This window comes from Mesocricetus auratus, unplaced genomic scaffold (assembly GCF_017639785.1).
Source record: "Mesocricetus auratus isolate SY011 unplaced genomic scaffold, BCM_Maur_2.0 Super-Scaffold_100040, whole genome shotgun sequence".
Taxonomy (NCBI): domain Eukaryota; kingdom Metazoa; phylum Chordata; class Mammalia; order Rodentia; family Cricetidae; genus Mesocricetus; species Mesocricetus auratus.
This window is the reverse complement of record NW_024429217.1, coordinates 425,172-434,449: the sequence shown is the minus strand read 5'-3', so window position 1 is coordinate 434,449 and position 9,278 is coordinate 425,172. Positions and strand designations below refer to the sequence as shown.

The 9,278-nt window shown below is 34.4% G+C and overlaps 1 pseudogene; it reads right to left on the bottom strand.

Annotated features, from left to right (window-relative positions):
• Positions 1-1,870: 1,870 nt before the first annotated feature.
• LOC101830450 lies at positions 1,871-2,763 on the bottom strand (annotated as a pseudogene).
• Between the last annotated feature and the right edge of the window lie 6,515 nt (positions 2,764-9,278).

The window sequence follows — 9,278 nt, the reverse complement described above, 5'->3', positions numbered from 1 at the left end:
CTTTTTCTCAAGAACCAACACTTCATTACATTTATTTTACTTTTATTGTTTCTATTTCATTGATTTCTCTCGTGACCTTACTTATTTGCTTTTGTTCACTAATTTGGGTTTGGTTTCTCCCTGTTTATCTAAGTAAGGCTTCAGTGATTTCAGTTATTTATTATATTTACGATTTGTAATATTAATGATTTAAACTGTAAATGTAAACAGTGATCTTGCTCTGAGTTAATTGTATCCCCCAGGTTTTGATAGGTTGTGCTTTCATTTTCATTGGTTCTCTGTTGGTAAAGAAATGTCACAATTGGAAATATGGTTACATTTTAAGCAGACACACCAAGGCTCCTAGTCACAGATTCTTCTAGAATTCAGATTTAAACTCTGTCCATTTTCCTAATACATATGGATTAAAAAATATTGGAAGTGGAATGTTTGTGGATAGTTTACCTGTCTAGGCCAGTGCTAGAGGTGCAGGTGAAGTGTATGATGGAGACAAAGTTCTGAGGTCTCTTACCAATCAGTGCTATATGCTGGCATGTGACAGGAATGTGACTGTATTTTTTGTGTATGTCAGTCAGTTGAAGAATCTAGAAAATTTGTGGTTATTTTATTATCTTCTCTAGGAAAAGGCATATTTATTCTTTATTCTTTATTATCATTATCAATATTATTATACATCAATATTAAATCAATCCATACATAATATTTTTGTGCACTTCATGAGGGTAAGAGTAGTTGGTTTAGTTCTAACACATGGAAAATGTTGTATGTATTGATGAGCAATAAATATTTCTAAAACAAGTAAATGACTGTCATTTTGTTCAAAACTGTTATATAGTTGCTCCACATCTATTATTGAAGACTTCAAATATTAGTAACTATTTTAGTATTAAAGACATTTTCTTAGGGACTCTATTGCTGTGATGAGAAAACATGACCAAAAACAAGTTGGGGGTTACTTTGCTTATACTTCCACAGCACAGTTCATCATAAAAGAAAGTTGGAGAGGAACTCAAAAAGAGCAGGAACCTAAGGGTAGGAGTTAATGTAGAAGCCCACAAGGGGAGCTACTTATTGGCTTGCATCTCATGACTTTCTCAGCCTGCATTCTTATAATGTTCAGGACCACCAGTCCAGGGATGGAATCACCTGCAATGAGCTGGGCAAAATTGAGGTTGTCTCTTTTAAGATGACTCCAAAGTTGTATAAAAATGACATAAAACTAGCCAGCTCACACATTAATATTTTCAGTAAAACCACATTTGCAATACTGTGGCATTGTTATGAAATCCATGTCAGTGATTATAATTTATAAAATGTTTGAAATGACTGTATACATATTTATTTGGATCAATTTCATACAGTTACTAAATTTATTGCCAGTCTTTATAGCATAAGGTGATCATAGGAAAAACAGATGATTTGACAATTTTCAGGAACCCAGTTTGGTCACATTCAAAATTTTCAGCAATCTTAACTACTTCCCTATCATCTACCTCATAAATTTAGTTTATATTCCAAACTTAAATTTTGGGAAATATAAAAACATGTAAATTCAATTGACTGTGGTAGATCATAGCTTAATCCTGGCATTCAAGAGAGACGGGCAGATACAGAATTCTGGGTCAGCCTGCACTATGGTGAGAGACTTTGTCTAAAATGAATAAATAAATATACAAACATATAAATAAAGCTGAATTCCTTTATACACACTCTAATAAAACATCATTTTGCTGTGGATAAATGAGGATAAATTAAAGTCATCAAACTTTAGAAAGAATAAGGATATAATAAGGCATTAGTCACAGTTCTAAGTGGTTAGTTTTCTAAATTTTCCAACCTGTGTCTTAAATTAAGTCTATTGGATCTGTCATTAAACAACACAAAAGTGGAGCCTTTTCAGAGAACGGCTAATGTCCTGATCCTCATACTGTAGATGAAAGGATTTAGCATAGGTGTGACCACAGTGTACATTAATGAGGCTACTGCATTGTTTCCAGAAGAGTGAGACTCTCCAAGCCCTGTTCCATAAAATAAGCGACTACTGCTAGGTGAGACCCACAGGTGGAGAAGGCTTTACATCTCTCACCTGAAGAGGTGATTCTCAGAATAGAAGAAATTATTTTAAAGTATGAGACAGCGATCCCTGATAAGGGAAAAACACCAAGTATAACACCAATAACATACATGAGCATTCTATTATTAAATGTGTTATTGCATCCTAAATTTAGAATTTGAGAAGGGTGACAGAAGAAATTAGCGATTTCCATGTTTTTGAAACATTTAAGTTGTAATGCAATATAATTGAGAAGCAGAGATTCAAAAAGGCTAGCTAAAAATGGCACTAAAACTAAGATGCCACAGCAACTGGGGTTCATAATTACTGTGTAATACAAAGGGTGACAGATGGCCACAAACCTGTCATAGGCCATCACAGTCACAAGCATGCTATCCATACATGCAAAAATGATAAAACCAACATCTGAGTCAGACAACCCACGTAGGATATAACTGTACTGTAGATTTGAAGGTCTGCAACCATGTTGGGGACTGTGGTAGAAATGAAGCCAATGTCAGCCAAATACAGAATAGAGAGGAAGAAGTACATGGGAGTGAGGAGGTGGGAGTCAGAGCTGATGGTCAGGATGATGAGCAAATTTCCACGACTGATATCAGATACATGGGCAGGAACAATCCATAGAGAAAGTGTTGTAGCTAAAGATCATTAGACACTCTCAAAAGATAGAATTCTGAGACGTGTGCTATGTTTTTGTTTTCATTTTCATCATTGCCCTTTTAAAAAGGAAAGGAATGCTTGTAAAAAAAATAAGTCACATATAAATAAACTCTGGATTCTAGACAATTTCAATGCAAATACTCTCATTTAAGGAATTCTGTGCTTTTACAAATGTAATTTTAGGTGCTACAAAGGTAATATTTGAAGTCATTCATTACTACTTCATGTGTTATTCACCTCCTTATGTACACAAATAATTTATGTACATTCATATGAGTCAGATTATAAAATCATAGCTATTGAAGGAGAGGTCCATAGGTATAACAAAATATAACACACTCTGTCTAGACAAGTAGAAGTAACACTATATCCCTCTAATGAAAAGCTTTATTCAAATTAAGGAAACTATGTATGCTATGCAACCTTGATTTATTCTACTAAGGTGGTAGCATTCCCTCTACCATAGAATGTATATGTGTGTGTGTGTGCGTGTGTGTGTGTGTGTGTGTGTGTATGTATAGTTCAAGAACTGAAAGTACTGTATGAATATATGAACAGTAAGTTGGTTGACACAGTCATATCAGAGTATGCTTGTAAACCTGGAATATTGTAAATCTGGAATATTGAGACAAAGAAAAATCTAGAAAATCTACTATTTTAGAAAAGGAGGAGGGCGTATTGGGAAAGGAGATGGGTAGAGAATGTATTAGGGAGTGAAAATGGTCAAAATTCCTGCTACCCTTAAAAACACAAATATACAATAGTGACATTTTAAATTAATATCCTTTAGTCATAATAGCAGAAGTGTTTTGAGACAGCTCTGTAGAAAGTGACTTGCTAAAAAAATTATAATTATCCTATTAAGGCACTACAGTGTGGCAGTTACTTCCAGAAATTAATCATCACTCTGACTTACCTTTTAACTGGATAGGTTTGAATTATTTAATATGTAACTCCTAGCTTTTACTTTGATAATGTTCAGAATTTCATAAAAGTTATTCAATTGTTTGAAGATAATTATATGACAACAAATGTGGCATTGACCTCCACTGTTCCTTGTTAACTAAAAGACAATATAGCATATTAGGTACCTTTGGAGATTAAAATATACATATATATGAATATCAAAAAAAACACACCACATGGGGTTTTTGTTGTTGCTGCTCTTTTTACTGAACTCCATTTCATATATTAATACTGTCATTTTTTGACCACAAGACCATTGGTTTATATTATAAATCCTTAGAAGCAAGGAAACCCCACAAGCCCAATTCCAGACCTTATTTCTAAATTAATATATTACATGCACACCTTTACTTCATTGTGGACAAATGTCTACTTCATCCTCATCTGCTTAAAAAAATCAGAGCTGATCATTTTGTCAGGTCGCCGTATATGAATGGGGGAAATAAACAACAAAAAGTACATGAATTAATTTAACTCAACACTAAAGCACATATGCAAAATACAAAAGGAAAATTTAATTTAAACTTTCTTGTAAATAATGTCATTCTCCTCATATACAAGACACATGTAATTCATACCTACCTTATGTGGTTCTTGTATAAATATAGTTTTAAAATATTGTAGGAAAATGACATGCAGTACCCAATCTCACTAAACAATGTATTTAACTGGATATTTTTATATGTCCAAATATCCAGACTACTGATACCAATAATTTAAATTTCATAAGTCATATTTTAGGTCTCCAAAACATGTTAGTTTAGATGCCCATATTCCTAGGTGTTCAAATGATTATGTAGATACAGTGTGTTACAATTACTGATAGTAGCAATAAGCAATATGTATGGAACATTTTCTAAATATCAGGAATCAGGAAGAAAATTTTGTACCTTGATCAAGTTTAAATATAAGAATTTAAAATCTATACATTCATTCATAGTCTGTGGAGCTGACTCAGAATTGGTATAAACCAAATTGATTAAGATGTCTGAATCCTCACTCAAAGTGTTATCGTCCTCATAGTAAAACAGATTATATTGGCACTCTCACTGCTGCCTTCCTAAGTTTGCAGACTTGAAGGCATGCAATAAACTTCCCCATATCCACCATCTCTCACAACTCATTTACTCAAGGTTCGATTTGAGTTATAAAAAGGCAATGTAGATTTGACTAGTATTGTACCAAATGTCAGATGAAGGTACATTCTCTGTCCCCACGATTGATACAGAGTCAGAAGTAACTACAGGCTGATTATAGACCATTCCATGGCCTTAGAGGTTCAGTGAAGGAGTTCATAATTACACAAATGGGATCAGGTTGAACTAGTCTCTATGGAATTCATGAAATTGTTTGTGGAGGATCAGGAAATATTAAATATCCTCAGCATGCCTTTGAGCTCTCTATACTTAGATTAAACTATTATATATGAACGTTGTTTGTTATCTTTCTAATTTGTTTCCATTAATCCCTAGGAAATTGACACACATCTGTGATGCAGCAATTTATGATGAAAATAAATGAGTTACTAATTCTAAGCCAGTGTGGGCTGCAAAGTTATTTCCAGCAAATGGGGATTATATATGGGACAATGTACTCCAAACCTTGTATGATTATAAACATATGTACACTCTTCAATGATATCAAATCCATTCACATTGTTGTGAAAGTATTAACATGGTACCTCTGAAACATTTCATTTTTCCACATAGAAAAAATACTGACAAAGTCATTATTCATAGCAGAGTTATAATCTTTATATGACCATTAATTATGAAAATTTGTTAGACTTTGATATACTAATATACAGGACTTATTGGTTTACATTTATGCTCCATCCCTTGTTATCCAAACTATATTGGAAGCAATACTTCATGCTTCGCAGTGTCACTGTGCTAATAAAAACCAACTCAGGGCACTTTTGATGATCATTTTCTCAATTTGCAGGTGAAGGTATTCAGGTTGTCATTTATACACTCACCACCCTCATAACAGAAATTTTGTGAAATCGGAATGGACATCCGCATGATTTCATGATGATAATGAAATAAATTTCAGATTGGGCCTCCCTATTGTGGAGTGAAGTTCTTCCCACAGCCTCTTAAAATAACAAAAGTTAGGCACTGTCCTTAGTCTCAGATATTTTCTGACATCTCTTCCCTGGTCCTCTTCCCTGTCTCTACTCCATCCTGTCCATGATGGTTATGTCTCATACTTTTGCTTTCAGCTGTCTCCAAGAGTGAACAAGACTTTAAAAGGAAGTCTTCCCTACTCCTATAAAGCCCATTATGTCTCTGACACAATGTACTGTTGCTTTATATTGTTCTATCTAATGGCCTGATCATAACTCCCATGGTCCTGACCCATTTTTCCTAGTAAAGCTCATCATTCATTAATGGTAATGACATGTCAGCTCCTTTCATGATTCAAACCATCATCACTTAAGTAGCTGGCAAAAAGGATACATGCTTTAGTCGTTTGTTTTGTTTTGCTTTGGGACAGGGTTTCTTTGTGTAGCCTTGGCTATCGTGTTGGTCTCATACTCAGTGATGCACCTGCCTCTGCCTCATGAGTGCTGGAATTAAAAATGTGAGTCACCACCATCCTCCTATGTTTAAGTCTTAAAGTTGTTCAGAGTACCTCACATAGTCCTGGAAAATGAATGACCCTGGTAATTTAGAGTTGAATGAGAACTGGTCCTTTGTGAATTGGCATGCAGATTGTGGCTTCCTCTATGCAATGTTTTGAGGTGTACCAAACTTACAATATTCTAGGTTTCTAATTAAAGTATTGCAGCAGACAGTGGTAAGAATACTTGTTGCATTTGATATACAACGTTATCCTGCCTGCAAGATATGCTAGGGGAGGAATTGGAAGGAATAGAGGGAAGGGAACAAAATCAGGATCTACTATTTTAGAAAAAATTATTTTCAATAAAAGAAAAGTAAATATACGAATAAATAAGTAAACAAATAAACAAAAACTTATTGCTCTTCCATATGATCTGAGTTTGGTTCTCAACACTGACATGATGAACAGTGATCTATCAGTCTGTACCAATCTCTTCTGCTCTCTGTGGGCACAAGTCATACCTGTAATGCACAAACATATGTATGGAAAAAATACACACAACAAATAAATAAATACAAAGATATTAAAAATAAATTTTGTAGCTGAACATGCATATGTTCTGAATGCACATTTTGCTGAGCCTTAGTGATGTGCATTACTGTGTCATTGTCACCACTGACAGTCATATGAACTAATAAAACAATTACATCTGTCCTGAAGTTTCCATGCTTATTCCTTCCAATCATTTACACACAGATTCTTCTCCCACCATTGCTTCTGTCAGAGGCGTGTTCAGAAGACCAATTTCTGAACTTAATCTTCAAAAGTAACATGGAATAAGAGATGTAGTGAAATAATCATGGAATCACCTAGGCCACTTCTGGAGCAACACTCTGAGGCTTAACAGCAATTACAATTGTTTGGCCAATGGCTCAGACATGTTACTGGCTAGGTCTCTCTTATAAATTAACCCATTTCTATTAATCTATATATTGCCATGAGGCAATGGCTTACCAGTAATTCTCCAGCATATATCTCTTCCAGAAGTTACATGATATTTCCCTGAATCTTCTTTTTCTCTATAAATCTGTTTGGATTTCCATCCTAGATATGTTATTCTGCCTGGCTATTGGACACAACAGATTTATTCATCAACAAATAAAAACAACACTTATTTGCAACATCCATGGGAACATCTCATATCATCTCCCTTTTCCTATCTTACTAAAAAGAAACGTTTTAATTATTAAATGATAAAATCATATATAACAAAACAGTTATCAAGCAAGATTTATACTTACAATATTTAGTTCATTTGCATTTGACAAAATTATAGAAAATACTCTATCATCTGTCTTATATTTGTGAACATAAAGTTTATATATAATAGATCATCTATCATAACAAAGAAAAAATAAAATTATCTGTCTTAAACTCCAGAAAGGATATATTACTAAAGCAAACAGGAAGATCATTGTAAACAACTTCCAAACCTCTAGATATTGTTGGGGCCTAGCCCCCACAGAGTCTCTGAGTTGTTTTACAGATGATAGCCAAAGGTGCATCCTGTTTTCTAGTCTTGACTTACTGCCCCCGCATTGCCCACTGACATCAGCACCTAACATAGGAAAACACGCTCTCTTCCACCTGGGGTTTTTCTACTGTGTTGTAAGACTGTATATAAGACTTCTCCCTCCTACAAAAGAGAGACCTCTTAGCACTTGCAAAATAAAGACACTTCTTAGTACAAACAGCTACACATCTGGTCTTTTTTCCTGATACCTCGGAGTTGCTTGTGGCGCCAGTGTCACAGATATAACAGAGATATCTAGCTGGTTGGACAGTCACAAAAAATACTTATGTAACATTGGGGCATCCATCGTCAGACGATAGACCCATAGAATCTGGCAGACTTTTCAATAAAGTTGGAAATTTGAAGGTTTGTTCTGCCTTGTACTGGCAAAGTTTTTCAGTTTCTTTCTTCTCTGTCCTGCAGAATGTCTTGAAGTTTGTTCTGTAACATAGGAACCCTGAAATACCATTCAATCTTGTTTTGGCAACGTCAGCAGTCACTTTTCTGTTTTTTCTACATGTGCAATTTATGCAGCATACAGTCAAGCAGTGCAGGCAATAAGTATTCCTTGCCCAAAAGGCTAGTCTTACCACATTGAAAGCAAAATCCTTAAGGAGCTTCTTCTATGCCTATCATCCTCTTGCAGTAATTGGTGCTGCCAGGAGGAAACATGTCTCACTGTCAAGAAAAGTCTAAGTTCTTAAAGCAACTTAAATGCCATATTCTGTAGGTCTTTGAAGTGTTTCAAGATTACCTATCCATCTAAAATATACTTCAGCTTATCTAGAAAACCTAACATGACTATAAGCTTGATTAATATATATAATTGTTAATTTGAATTTCTTAACTATATATTTTAATTGAGCTGTATAAACACAATGTCTTAAATAAGAGTAGAAATGTGCATGCAGTGTAACAAAATTGATCGTATAGTTGTAACAATAAACCAAAATCCATACCAATGTACAAAGTATTCATTTCTATAACATATCCCCTTTTCTTCTTTAGAAACACATTGAGTGTAAACACTAATCATTTATAACCCCATTTAAATATAAGCAATCATTTATAAACAATCATTATGGGAAATTGGGCATAGTTATCTAAACTACTTCCTGCTGATTGTTAGGCACAGTGATCTTACAGGGATCCAGCGAAAATTTAGAATTATGTTCAAGTTCTGACTTGGGTATTTTTGGGGGTTAGTCATCTTATCCAACAGTCCTGAAGCTGTTGTGGGTACTGGATTATCTGGGTCATCTTTTCACAGGATCTTATTTGATCAAAAAATATTATCCTGGAAAGAATCCATAGATCCTCATTTCCTGTGGAAAGGAAAGCATTACCTCTTCTCCAAAGTAACATATCTCTTGTCTTAAATTTTGAAGATACCTTTAAATTATATATGTTGGTTTAGCTTAGTAGCCCTCACAATCA